This window comes from Sapajus apella, unplaced genomic scaffold (genome assembly GCF_009761245.1).
Source record: "Sapajus apella isolate SASKATOON/1434 unplaced genomic scaffold, GSC_monkey_1.0 scaffold37, whole genome shotgun sequence".
Lineage (NCBI taxonomy): Eukaryota > Metazoa > Chordata > Mammalia > Primates > Cebidae > Sapajus > Sapajus apella.
Genome location: NW_022436977.1, coordinates 5,640,836 through 5,654,771, shown reverse-complemented (window position 1 = coordinate 5,654,771; position 13,936 = coordinate 5,640,836). Strand labels below are relative to the sequence as shown.

At 42.9% G+C, this 13,936-nt stretch overlaps 1 long non-coding RNA gene across 1 annotated transcript; it reads left to right on the top strand.

Annotated features, from left to right (window-relative positions):
* The first annotated feature begins 1,752 nt into the window (after positions 1-1,752).
* LOC116564212 lies at positions 1,753-12,497 on the top strand. Its single transcript, XR_004274796.1, has 3 exons — positions 1,753-1,864; positions 9,958-9,962; positions 12,487-12,497. It is a non-coding gene; the product is annotated as an uncharacterized LOC116564212 (long non-coding RNA).
* The last annotated feature ends 1,439 nt before the right edge of the window (positions 12,498-13,936 follow it).

Here is a 13,936-nt window from a genome sequence, read left to right as displayed (position 1 = left end):
GAGCCTGGTGGTAACTAAATCATGGTGATGAGTTTTTCCCATGTTGTTCTTGTGAATAGTGTGTAAGTCTCATGAGACCTGATGGTTTTATATAGGGGAGTTCCCCTGCACATGCCCTCTTGCTTGCCACCATGTAAGACATCACTTTGCTCTTCTTTCATCTTCCACCATGATTGTGAGGTCTCCCCAGCCACATGGAGCTGTGAGTCCATTAAAAGCTCTTTCCTTTATAAATTACTCAGTCTCAGATATGTCTTTATTAGCAGGATGAGAACAGACTAACACAGTAAATTTGTACCAGTAGAGTGGGGTGCGGCTGTAAAGATACCCAAAAATGTGGGAGTGACTTTGGAACTGGGTGACAGGCAGAGGTTGAAACAGTTTGGAGGACTCAGAGGAAGACAGAAAATTATAGGAAAGTTTGGAACTTCCTAGAAACCTGTCAAAAGTCTTTGACCAAAATGTTGATACTGATATGGATAATGAAGTCCAGGCTGAGATGGTCTCAGATGGAAATGAGGAAATTGTTGGGAACTGGAACAAAGATGACTCTTGCTATGTTTTAGCAAATAGACTTGGTGGCATTTTGCCCTTTTCCTAGAGATCTGTGGAAATTTGAACTTGAAGGAGATGATTTAGGGTATCAGGTAGAAGAAAGCTGTAAGCAGCAAAGTGTTCAAGATGTGACTTGGATACAGTTAAAAGCCTTCAGTTTTAGGTTTCACAAAGATATGGTTTGAAATTGGAACTTATGTTTAAAAGGGAAGCAGAGCATAAAAGTTCAGAAAATTTGCAGCCTGATGATGTGACAGAAAAAAAAAAACCCTTTTTTGAGGAGAAATTCAAGTTGGCTGCAGAAAGTTGTATAAGTAATGAGGCGCCAAATGTTAATCACCAAGGTAATGAGGAAAATGTCTTCAAGGCATGACAGAGAACTTCCCAGCAGCTTCCCCCACCACAGGACCGGAGGCCTAGGAGGAAAAATGGTTTTGTGGGCTGGGCCTAGGGCCCTCATGCTGTATGCAGCCTAGGGACATGGTGTCCTGCATCCCAGCAGCTCTAGCCATGCCTAAAAGGGGCCAAGGTACAGCTTGGGCCATGGCTTCATAGGGTTCAAGCCCCAAACTTTGGCAGCTTCCATGTGGTATTGAGCCTGCAGGTGCACAGAAGTCAAAAACTTAGGTTTGGGAACTTCTGCCTACATTTCAGAAGATGTGTGTAAACACCTGGATGTTCAGGCAGAAGTCTGCTGCAGGGTGGAGCCCTAATGGAGAACCTCTGCTAGAGCAGTGCAGAAGGGAAAGGTGGGGTTGGAGGCCCTGCACAGAGTCCCCACTGGAGCATGGCCTAATAGAGCTGTTAGAAGAGGGCCACTGTCCTTCAGACCCCAGAATGATAGGTCCACTAACAGCTTGCACTGTACACCTGGAAAAGCTGCAGACAATGCCAGCCCATGAAAGCAGCCCGGAGAGGGGTTGTACCCTATAGGCAAAGGAACAGAACTGCCCAAGGCTATGGGAGCCCACCTCTTGTATCAGTGTGACCTGGATGTGAGACATGGAGTCAAAGATCGGTTTGGAACTTTAAGGTTTAATGACTGCCCTATTGGATTTACGATTTGCATGGGGCCTGTACCCCCTTTATTTTGACCAATTTCTTCCATTTGGAATGGGTGTATTTACCCAATGCTTGTACCCCCCCATTGTATCTGGGAAGTAACTAACGTGATTTCACAGGCTCATTGGCAGAAAGGACTTGCCTTGTCTCAGATGAGACTTTGGACTCTGGACTTTTGAGTTAATGCTGAAATGGGTTAAAACTTTGGCAGACTCTTGGGAAGACATGATTTGTTTTGAAAGGTGAGGTCATGAGGTTTGGGAAGGGTTGGGGCAGAATAATATGGTTTGGCTCTGTATCCCCATTCAAATCTCACCTTGAATTTTAATAATCCCCATGTGTCGGGGAAGGGACCTAGTGGGAGGTAACTGAATTATGGGGACAGGTTTTTCTCATGCTGTTCTCGTGACAGTGAGTAAGTCTCATGAGATCTGATGGTTTTATAAAGAGGAATTCCCCTGCACATGTCATCTTGTCTGCTGCCATGTAAGAAGTCCCTTTGCTCTTTTGTCTTCTGCTTTGATTGTGAGGCTTCCCCAGCCATATGGAACTGTGAATCCCTTAAACCTCTTTCCTTTATAAATTACCCAGTCTCCAGTGTGCCTTTATTAACAGCATGAGAATGGATTAACACAGATATTAAAAAGAAAAATAAAGAGAAGGATTTGCCCCATAAAGACTTATTAGGCTGGGCATGGTGGCTCACTCCTGTAATTCCAGCACTGTGGGAGACTGAGGTAGGCAGGCCACTTGAGGCCAGGAGTTTGAAACCAGCCTGGGAAAAATAGCATATTTTTTTCTACCAAATATTACTCAGGTGGGATGCTGTGCCCTTGCAGTCCCAGCTACGCAGGAGGCTGAGGAGGGAGGATCACCAAAGCCTGGAAAAGTCAAGGCTACAGTGACCCATGCTTCCACCATTGCAATCCAACCTGGGTGACAGAGTGAGACCCTGTCTCAAAACAAAAAGGACTTATTATAAACTATGACAATTCATGCAGTGCAGTATTTAACACAGTGATAGGCAAATCAACCAGTGGAACAGAAACATACCTACTTGCATACAGGACTTTAATATATTACAGAACTGATAAGGCAGATCAGTGGGGAAAGGAAGGAGTAGTCAATAAATTATGATGATTTGGTGTAGTGTGGTAGGTTCAGGGAACTAGGAAACGCAGACTCCTGATCCCAACTTCCAGCAGGTAGAGATGGGATGGGACCTGGAAGAGATGACAAGCATGGCTTCCTAGAGAAGATGGCACATCAAGCAAGCCTTGAAGGATGAATGCACATTAGCTAGCCAAATAAGAGGTGAAAGTGTTCTAGAGAGAAGTAACTGTGAACCAGCTTGGTGTTCACAGGGCATTTGAAATTGTTATTGTTACAGAATCCTTGGGGTGTCACTTTTCTGGCTGGAAACCTGTAGCTGGTGGCATCTTTGCCTGAGTTTTTCTTGGATCCCCTGGGCTTGTTCCACCCACTTGGTCTGTCAGGCTGCACTCAGCTCACACTACTGGCCCGGATCCCATCCCTTCAAAGGAGACTGTGAGTCAGGTGTGAAGTGGCAAGGGGCATGTGAGTGAGCACAGGGTCTGGTCACTATGCAGTCACACATGCTGGCTGCTGCCAGGCAGGCAGCTCCAGGTGCTGGTATGAGTGCCAGCTCTCTGTGAGGCTGTGGCTGGATCAGGCTCACTGCAAGCAGCTTCCTTGGCTGGCACTGGGGAATGTGGTGGTGCCCAAAAGCTTGGAGATACCATGAACCAAGGTCTGGGATCCCCAAAGAGCTGCAACACTTCTCTCCTCTTCACCCACAACAGGGCAAGCAAGGCGCATGTTTCAGGTATGTATGTGTTACAGCTCTTAGCCCCACCATTCAAGGGGTCCTGAATTTTTGCTCTGCACCCAGGAAGAATGACGTATGCAGACAAGGGGAGGTTATGCAAGATGAAGAGGAGCTTTACTGAGTAATAGAGGAGATCCTCAGTGGGAAGCCCAGCTCCTTTCTGCAGCCAGAGTGTTCCAATGAGTGTTTAGCTCCTAGCAAAGAGGAGACCCTGGAGTGGGAAGCTCCTCTCTGCAGGTAGGTTGTCCTGTCATCTCTGCAGCTCTCAGCAGAAAGGAGGCCCTGGAGGGGGTGGCTCCTCTCTGTAGCTGGTTGTCCTGACATCCACAACTCTCAGCAGAGAGGAGGCCTGGAGTACGTGGCTTCTCTCTGCAACTTGTCCTCTGAATGTCTGCCGCTCTGGCTGAGCCCAGGGCTTTTTATGGGCCTCAGAGGGGAGGAAGTGCATACTGATTGGTCCATGGGTGGCCATGGGTGGGCCTAGAAAAGGCACCACAAGTTCCTACCGGTGGGACTGGCAGCCCTACCCCCAGCCTTCAGGCCTCCCTGGCCTGAAGGTAGGGCATCACCAGGGACCTGCCCTCTTCCAACCAAAAATCTGTCTACCTCCTGCTGTGTCCATGGAGCCCAGGCCATAGATGCCAAGGGGTGCATGCAAGCCAGTCTTAGCTGCTCTCAGGCCCTCCTTGGCTTCCCTCCTTACTCTCACGAGCAACGTCTGTAACAGGTCAAGACAGCAGGAGGCTGGCATGTCAGCACTGCCCTGAGTGTGTGCATACTTGGCAAGGCTGTGACAGCACCTGAGGTTGGCCCTGAGATCAGAGTGGGCACTGACATCAGGGAGAAGCTAGGCAGCTGGAGCAGTCATCTCCAACATGCAAGGGTTGAGAGGGAGCGGCGGAGGAGGCTTTCTGGGCTCCCAAGAGTGAAGAGGTGTCTGGGTCTGCAGTCACAATTTGTGTGGCTGCAGCTGTGCCTGGGAGGGTGGGGCTCCCACCTGCCCCCAGAACCCAGAAGCACAGGGATGCTCATGTTTGCAGCAGTGGCTTGGGTGGCTGCAGTGGCACCCGGAAAGCTCCCACCCCAACTCGGAAGGGGAGGGGCTCCCTCTTGTCCCTGGCTCTGGGTGGTTCCATGCAGCATGGAGCCCCCACCGTGCCTCCCTGCTGCAGCTGGCGTGACGGCAGTGGCCACTCCAGATGGCATGCCACTGCCATCATTGTCCGGATGAAACGTATACAATGGGAAGCAATGGGAAATGAAGATGGAGGAGGAGAGGTTACATATTAATACAAAATTCCAAGTCCAGGCATTTTCTTTCTCCTTAAGATATTTGATACATATTTATTTTTAACATTCTGTCTGTATTGGATTACAAATTTTAATTTGAATCCCTCCAGAATTTATTTAAGTGCACGATGTGAGACAAATACACACCTCCACACAAACCCACACATGTACTTCCCAAATAGCTAAACCACAGTTCTCTTACTACGTCCCGTGTTTGATAAACCTTTCCCTGTATTGAAGCTAAAGATTTTATTAGCAGGAATTTTTATTACCACATGCTGACTCAGCGACTTTAGGTGTATCCCTGTTAAACACAGATAAAAACAGATTTTGATGCTGACACTAAGAAAAATTAAAGAGAGAGAGAGAGAGAGAGGCAGGCAATCATTCAATTTAAGTTAAATTTAGGTTTAAAATGAGCCCATTTTATCTGAAGAGCTTGTGTCAATAACTTACTATTCACTATCTTTTTAATGACCATAGTGACAGTTTAATTACCATGGACAATTAAAACAGTTAGTATTATTTTGAGTTTTTTATGTTATAGTAGATTTCACATTAAATGTTAAATACCTATCAGTTTTCATTTCCTGTTAATAAATTCCTACATTCATCAACCTTAAATAGTATAACATTTTCTAACACTCACAGACACATATAATTGCACACACACACACACACACACACACACACACACACACACATGGAGGGAGGGAGGGGGGAGGGAGAGGGAGAGAGAGAGAGAGGAAGAAAGCATGCAAGCAAACTGTTTTAGGCTTTTGCAGGAAAATGACTCAGGCAGCTGGTGTCTTGTTGGCAGCTTGGGTTCTGATTGATGACAGACAACATAATAAATAATCTATTTACTAACTCCTAACAGCTAAACAATGCCCTTATTTTTCACCATAACTGAATTGCCAATTCCATATTGACAAAGCGTCATAGGATTGCAGCTAAACTGACCTCTTGTCACCATTTTTCTTTCTATAGAATCAGTGAAGCCCCCAGAAAGAAACCCTTATTACTCTGATTAATGGAAGGTACTAAAGGTTACCAGTGAACTTGGTTGTATTTATTTACTTACACTTAATTCACTGGTAAGGGGCAGATGGATGGAATTTGCTGGGTAATGAAAAACACAGCAATTTTTTTCTTCTCTCCCACACAGGCTACATAAATGACTGCTGTGCCTATGCAGGATGCTTACGGGTGCAGGCAACTTCTAATTCCCATTCCAAATGGCTGAAATGGAGTTTGCGCAACACAGGAATTGAATCTTCCCGGGAGTGAGCATAGGTGTCTTGCTCCATAAATATTTATTAATTCGACTTGGTAACCATAAACCGTGCAAAGTAGATGGTCACAGGGAGTAATCTTCCATAATTTGGGAGAAAGCAACCACTTATAATCTCTCCTGCTGTTCCTTCCAAAACAACTGTTCAAAACCAGTTAAAAGAAAAAAGTCCCTAGTCTAGGTTTATGCAGTGGCAAGGAGATCTTCTGGCCTTCGCCTCTGCAGCATCTGCTTTAGTTCTGGTCCTGTCATTTGTGACACTTCTGAAGTCACCCTCCTGTCTGTGATACAATCCTTCTCTGGATTCCACATTCACTGAGTCTTTCCAAAACTCAGCTCTGACCACGTCCTCCTCTTACTGAACAAGCTTCATGGCCCCAGTGATTTGCAAGCAAAGTCCAAACTTCTCAGCCCTTTAAAACACTGTCGGCCTTTGCCTTGTGCACTCTGCCCTTCTTTTTCTTCTTGACAAACTCTTTGTCTTTTAAAACTAATCTCAACAAACATATGAAAGAGAGCTCATCATTACCAGTCATTAGAGAAATGCAAATCAAAACCGCATTGAGATACCATCTCACGCCAGTTAGAATGGTGATCATTAAAAAATCAGGAGACAACAGATGCTGGAGAGGATGTGGAGAAATAGGAACACATTTACACTGTTGGTGGGAGTGTAAATTAGTTCAACCATTGTGGAAGACAGTGTGGCGATTCCTCAAGGACCTAAAAATAGAGATTCCATTTGACCCAGCAATCCCATTACTGGGTATATACCCAAAGGATTATAAATCATTCTATTATGAAGACACATGCACACCTAAGTTTACTGTGGTACTGTTCACAATAGCAAAGACTTGGAACCAACCCAAATGTCCATCAATGATAGACTGGATAAAGAAAATGTGGCATATATACACCATGGAATACTATGCAGCCACAAAAAAGGATGAGTACATGTCCTCTGCAGGGACATGGATGAAGCTGGAAACCATCATTCTCGGCAAACTGAAACAAGAACAGAAAACCAAACACTGCATGTTCTCACTCATAAGTGGGTGTTGAATAATGAGAACACATGGACACAGGGAGGGGAACGTCACACACCGGGGTCTGTCGGGGAGTGTGGGGCTAGGGGAGGGATAGCATCAGGAGAAATACCTAACGTAGATGATGGGGTGATGGATGTAGCAAACCACCATGGCATGTGTATGCCTACATAACAAACCTGCATGTTCTGCACATGTACCCCAGGACTTAAAGTATAATAAATAAAAAAACTAATGGCAGATGTCATGCTCTTAGTGAAGCCTTCCTGTCTCCCCCGGTGTGAGTTATACTTTGCTTGCTTTGTATTTCCCATGTCCGGCTACCTGACTCCACCACAGCACGCAACACACCATGGTGTAATCGCTCAAATGTTTAATTCTTTCCATCACCACAGACTAACTTCCTCCTTGAAACCCAAGAAGTCACACTAATCTGGCTCCAGAGCCCAGTGTATTTTGGGACCTGATTCAGTTCTATCTTAATTGTTAAAGATCTTCCAAGTCTTGTCTCCTTAATCAGTAATAAGAAACGTAATTGGGCTAGTTTGATTAGTGATCATTCCTACGGTACTTCAAAGAGTTTGTCATTCATTTTTTTGTGTGTGTCAAAGAGTTTGTCATTCTTATAAATTATTTTTCTGCAGCAATACAATCTGCAAAAAGACGTATATTTCTAGGGAGGACACTATGATGAATAAATATGAATTTGCTGTAAATATCTCTGCCATATTTTTAATCTAGCAAGTTCTTGGGCTTAGTGTAATCACTTATTAAGAATCTGAAATTGAATAAACTTGAAGGTGAGTAGAAATCTAACTTTAAAGTGTGTGTTTGTAAGTGTGTGAGAGATAAAGAGAAAGTTCATATTTATTCATCAGTGTCCAGTGTCCTCCCTAGAAATATGCATCTTTTGGCAGATTACATTGCTGCAAAAAAACAATTCATAAGAATGACAAACTCTTTGAAGCACTATAGGAATAATCACTAATCAAACTAGCCCAATTACACTTCTTACTACTGATTAAGATTAATTTGGACCTGCAAAAATTTGGTTGCTGGGGTGGGATTTTATACCCATCATGTAAAAATTGTCAATGTATATAATTAATTGCCAAAATATTCCCTAGGGTTGTCAACTGAATTAACTAAGTAATACAGTGAAGTTTTAATTAGCCATTTTTAAAGCCTGTAGAATTAGGTGCAGATAGCAGGGTGATAGTATATTTAAAAAACCTCTTCCCAACTTTAGGAAGAGTGTTTAGTTTCACACGAAACCCTGCATACATAGATATATATTTCCCAATGGAATCTTCCTTCTTTCCTTTCTCCCTTTTTCTCTTCCTTCCTTCCATCTTGTAGTTTTGCTTAGATATTTCTTTTAACAGTAAAAAGTGAACACGTTTTAGAAAGGAGTGTTTGTCAAGGAGAGACATCCAGCTAATCCAAAGCCTAGAGTCTGCAATATTATTACTAAAATGTTTATTGCAGAAAAATCTGTCTGCCATCAGTGATTGGAGCTGTTGTACTTACCTTAAAAAAAATCTTATTCAAATAGTCATGAGTTCATAAATTAATAAAAGCAATTGGTCATGGTTGTTACATGGTCTGGCTCACTGTAACCTCCACCTCTCAGGTTCAAGTTACTCTCCTGCCACAGTCTCCCAAGTAGCTGGGGCCACAGGCATGCACCACCAAACCAGCTAAGTTTTTGTATTTTTAGTAGAGATGGGGTTTCACCATGTTGGCCAAGCTTGTCTCAAACTCCTGACCTCACGAGATCTGCCTGCCTTGGCCTCCCAAAGTGTTACAGGAATAAACCACTGAGCCTGGCCAAAAATGTTCTTTATACATCTGAAATCTTTGAGCACAGTTTTTCCTTTTTCCTTTTTTTTTTTTTTTTTTTACTGTTTGAGCACAGTTAATCTACGCACAATTGTTTCATGTCTTCCCCAACACACACACACACACACGCGTGCGCGCATTCTGACTGTATTAATAAATCAATAAAATACACCCACTTGGTTATGCCTAAGCTGCATTTAAAAGTGATAGAAATTTTAATTATTTTATTGCATAGCATCTGGCCACCAAGCATCAGAATAAATTATGGAAGAGGCAGTTTATTTCAAAAGAATGAAGCTATTCTGACATTTTAACTGTTGGTTATTTGATGTACTCTCAAATAGTAATTGACTTGATCCCAAGCCACTGGTCATCTGAACACTGAATAAGTTAAAAATAAAATCTGTAATATCTCATTCTAAAGTCCTCTTTGAGTTTAGTTACCTGCCTTGAATACGCTGATCAAATAAACTAAAGGGCAAATATATCTCCTCTTTTCTTTGTGCTGTGAGGCCAATCCAAGAAATTTTTAAAAGATTGTCTCAAGTATTTGAAAAAGTTGGCATATTTCTCTGCTTTTATCTGATTTAAAATAAAAAGAATTCAGGATTAATGTGTTTTTATCAGGAAAGTTCTGTGACTTGGCAGCTTCTTAAGTATAGGATTTGCTTTGTATGGGTCCACAGCCCACTGAGAGACATTATCGCTCCCTGAATTTCAAGCAACGATTGAAGACTCCAGTGACCAGGGTTTGACATTAGTGAATCACTTAACCTCTGTGAGCCTTATTTTTTGTAATTATGAAAAGGACATAATGATATCTTCTTTAATGGGTCATTTGGAAGATCAAATCAAATATGTGAAGTGGTTTGTCTGTAAAACATTATACTGTCTAACAGCAAAACTAACAAAAGTAAGTTATTCTTACTTTCCTTTCAGATATTACTGCTCAAACCATTTTCCCGCCACAGTGCATGCTACTGAAATAGTATGTGATAATTATCTACGCTTATTAGAAGAAGGAGTTGTTACCTTTCTCTGGACAAGCAGCCTTCTCTATTTTTAGAATAGCATTTAATACACTCAATTTTCTTGACTTCCGTAATCTCTAAACTTTTTTGACCAATTATAAATAAAAATTTGGAGGGTGCATACAATCTAATAGCATATATATTACAAATTTATATATAAATCTTAGATATTTATATATAAATGTTATGCATGTTTTAATATATCATAAGCATTATAAAACGTATCCAAATAATAGTAAATTTAAAAGGCTGGAAGAAACTTCGGATTTCTAGATAGAAACATAAAGTCAGCTCTTCTTTTTCTTCTTGGAAACTACTCAGAAGCAGTAAGGAGAATGAGACAGAAAGAAAAATAAACTCCACTTCTGATAAAACAAACAAAAATAGCTAGACCATCAAACTATAAAATAAGTGGAAGCGTTACCAAACTAGTGGAGATGATTTAGGAATGCATGAAGAGACAAGGCATTGCTACACAGATTTTGGAAAAAGACAAAATACACTTCTCAAAGGCAGGGGTGTGCCCTGAGGTGCAGCACTTATTATTGGTGTGCAACAGGAGAAAGGATGTACATCCAGGCAGAAGGAATACCCTTATACCTGGTTTTATTCCAGAAAACGCAAAAGTAAGGCTAAAAGAGAAATCACAGACACAAGTCATACTTGCAGGAAACAGCTATCTCTGTGAGAGGGGAGAAAAGTAACTTGGCTTTAGAAAAACACTCTTAGGTACTTCACGCCATTAACGCAAGAGAAACCAACTTACACAGCAAACTCTGCAACAGAAGACTAGTTTTAGTTGGCTCTGGTTCTTCCCCAACATGACCTTTTGCAAATAACGGATCCAGGAAAGAGTCATCTTACACAGATGAAAAGTCAAAAAGAAACCATTATATTCTTTTCTTGATGTAATGACAAGAATAAAACAAGTCGTAGGCAAACAGCAGAAAAGCATCTCCATAAGAAAGATGAAAATTATGACCCAAACTTTTGCTATTAATTTAAAAGATGAAGCAACTGATTCTATGAAGGAAGAATACAAATCAGGTACAAGAAGTCAAAAGAAGCCAGGCACAGTGGCTCACACCTGTAATCCTAGCACGTTGAGAAAACAAGGTGAGAGAATTGCTTGAGCCCAGGAGTTTGAAACCAGCCTGGGAAACATGGTGAGACCCCATCTCCACAAAAAAAATTTTAAAAAACCAACTAACAATTAGCTGGTCTGTGCCTGTGGTACCAGCTATTCGGGAGGACAGCTTGAGCTCAGGAGGTCAAAGTTGTGAGCTGTGAACACAACACTGCACTCCAACCTGGGTGACAAAGTGAGACCCTATGTCAAAAAAATAAAAAGTTCAAGAGAGAGATCATGAGGCAACAGGGGGGCAGGTGAAATGTGATCTAGCAGAACTCAGGAGAAAGACTGAAGGAAAAAGCTAAAACCACGACAGAAATGAAAGTGAAATTGGAAGAAGCACCAGGATGACTAGATGCCACTAAAAACATAGCAGGGAACACAAAGCATAGGCTGGGTATGATGGTTCACACCTGTTATCCCAGCACTTTAGGAGGCCAAGGCGGGAGGCTGACTTGAGCCTGGGACTTCAAGACCAGCCTGGCCAACGCAGTGAAGCTCCATCTCTATAAAAAATTTAAAAAAACTTAAAAAAAAAAATTAGCCAGGTGTGGTAGTGCACACCTGTAGCCACAGCTACTTGAGAGGCTGAAGCAAAAGTGTTGTTTGCTCCCAGGTGCTTGAGTTTACAGCGAGCTGCAATTATGCTACTGTACTCCAGCCTGGGTGACAGAGCGAGACCCTGCCTCAAAGAAAGAAAAGAAAAAGAAGAAAAGGAAATGGGGAAAAGACAAGAAAAATGAAGTAAAAATTGAAGACAAAGGAAGCAGTGATGAAAGAGTTAAAAAGATTAAAAGGAAGAAGGTAGGAAGACAAGCAAAGGGAGATCAAACATACACACGTTTCAGGTTGCTTAAGAAGAAAATGTTGAATTATAACTAAATACTTAAAAATATAGTTTTAAAAACTTGCCCCAAATGAAAGAAGACTTGTATCTACCTAAGAAAGAGTACACTATATTCTAAGGAAATTGGCTCACAACAGCCAACTGAGACGTATCATAGGAAAGTTACTGGACTTCAAAATGACAGCTCAACATTTTTTGGCATGTAGGCAGAGTCATTTACAAAAGAAAAAAGAGTGTGCTGCCCCCGAGTTCTCTGCAGCAGCAATCAATGCTGAAGTCAGTGAAGTAACACCTACAGCATCTTCAGGGAAGGAATGTGTGACCTAAATGTGTTATTTGGGTATAAGAAAAAGAGTCAAATGCTTTTGAATACCGAAGAATTCAGAGAATATACACGTAATCTCCTGTTGAGGAATATCCTAGAGGCCAAACTTCAACCAATCAAGACACGAGAGAAAAGGAACCTACAGGAGCCCCAGCTGCATCAGTTCTAAGACAAAAACAAATGTGTGGCTAGAATTATGTAACAGAAAATAAGCATTAGATGCCCTAAAAATGGAGACAAAACTGAAGTAACGTAAGTTGGGAGGGTAAGTGTGAAATCAGCTAGAAAGTAAAGGCTAAGCAAATTTACATCCAAAAGCCTGTGATGTCATCTTCTCATCTTTAGTAGCTGCATGTTAATCATTTTAATACTGAAAAATCAATATGGACCAGAGTAAATCTAACAGTACAAAAAAAGAACATTAAGATACAATAGGATTTTCCACCAAGATGGCCAACTAGGAACATCTCCAGAGCACAGTTCCCAGTGAGAGTGACACAGAAGGCAGTGATCTCTGCATTTCCAACTGACGTGCCAGGTTCATCTCATTGGGACTGGTTAGACAGTGGGTGCAGCCCAATCTAACGTGGATGACATAATGACAGGAAAATAATAAAACAAGCGGTAGGCAAGTAAGGTGGAACGTCGCCTCACCTGCGAAGCACGAGGGGCCAGAGAATTTCCTCTCCTAGCCAAGGGAAGCCATTAGGGTCTTTTCCCGACACCCTGGCACTCTGGCTCAGATGCTGTGCTTTTCCCGCCATCTTCACAACCTGCAGACAAGGAGAGATTCCCTCTGGTGCCTACAACATCAGTGCCCTGGGTTTCTAGCACAAAACTGGGAGGCTGCTTTAGCTGCAGCAGTTTTTTTTTTCTTTCTCATACCCCAGTGCTGCCTGGAATGTCAGTGGGACAGAGCTGCTCAATCCCCTGAAAAAGTGGGCTGAAGCCAGGGAGCCAAGTGATGTGGCTCAGAGGGTCCCAACACCACGAAGACCAGCAAGCTAAGATCCACCAGCTTGAAATTCTCGTAGCCAGCACAGCAGCATAAGCCTTACCTGGGATGTTTAGTTTGGTGTGGGGAGAGGCGTCTGCCATTGCTGAGACTCAGGTAGGCGGTTTTAACCTTTCCTGTGTAAACACAGTTGCCCGGATGTTTACACAGCAGCTAGATGTAGCCACAGCAACTCAGCAAGGCCTCTGCAGGCAGACTGTCACTAGACTCCCTTCTTGCTGGGCAGGGCATCTCTGAAAAAAGGCAGAAGCCCATCAGGGCCTTATAAATAAAGCCCCTACCTTACAGGGACAGAGCACCTGGGAAAAAGGGTGGTTGGGGGTTCAGCTTCAACAGACTTAAACTTCCCTGCCTGGCAGCTCTGAAGGGAGCAACGGATCTCCCATCACAGCACTCGAGTTCTGATAAGGGACAGACTGCCTCCTCAAGAGGCTTCCTAACTCCTGTATCCTGACTGGGAGACACCTCATACATGAGAATTCTGGTATCTGGCGGGTACCGTTCTGGGATGAAGCTACCAGCGGAGGGAACAGGCAGCCATCTTTGCTATTCTGCAGCCCCTGCAGGTGATTCCCAGGAAAGCAGTGTCTGAAGTGGACCTCTAGCAAACTCCAGCAGACCTGCAGCAGAGAGGCCTGACTGCTATAA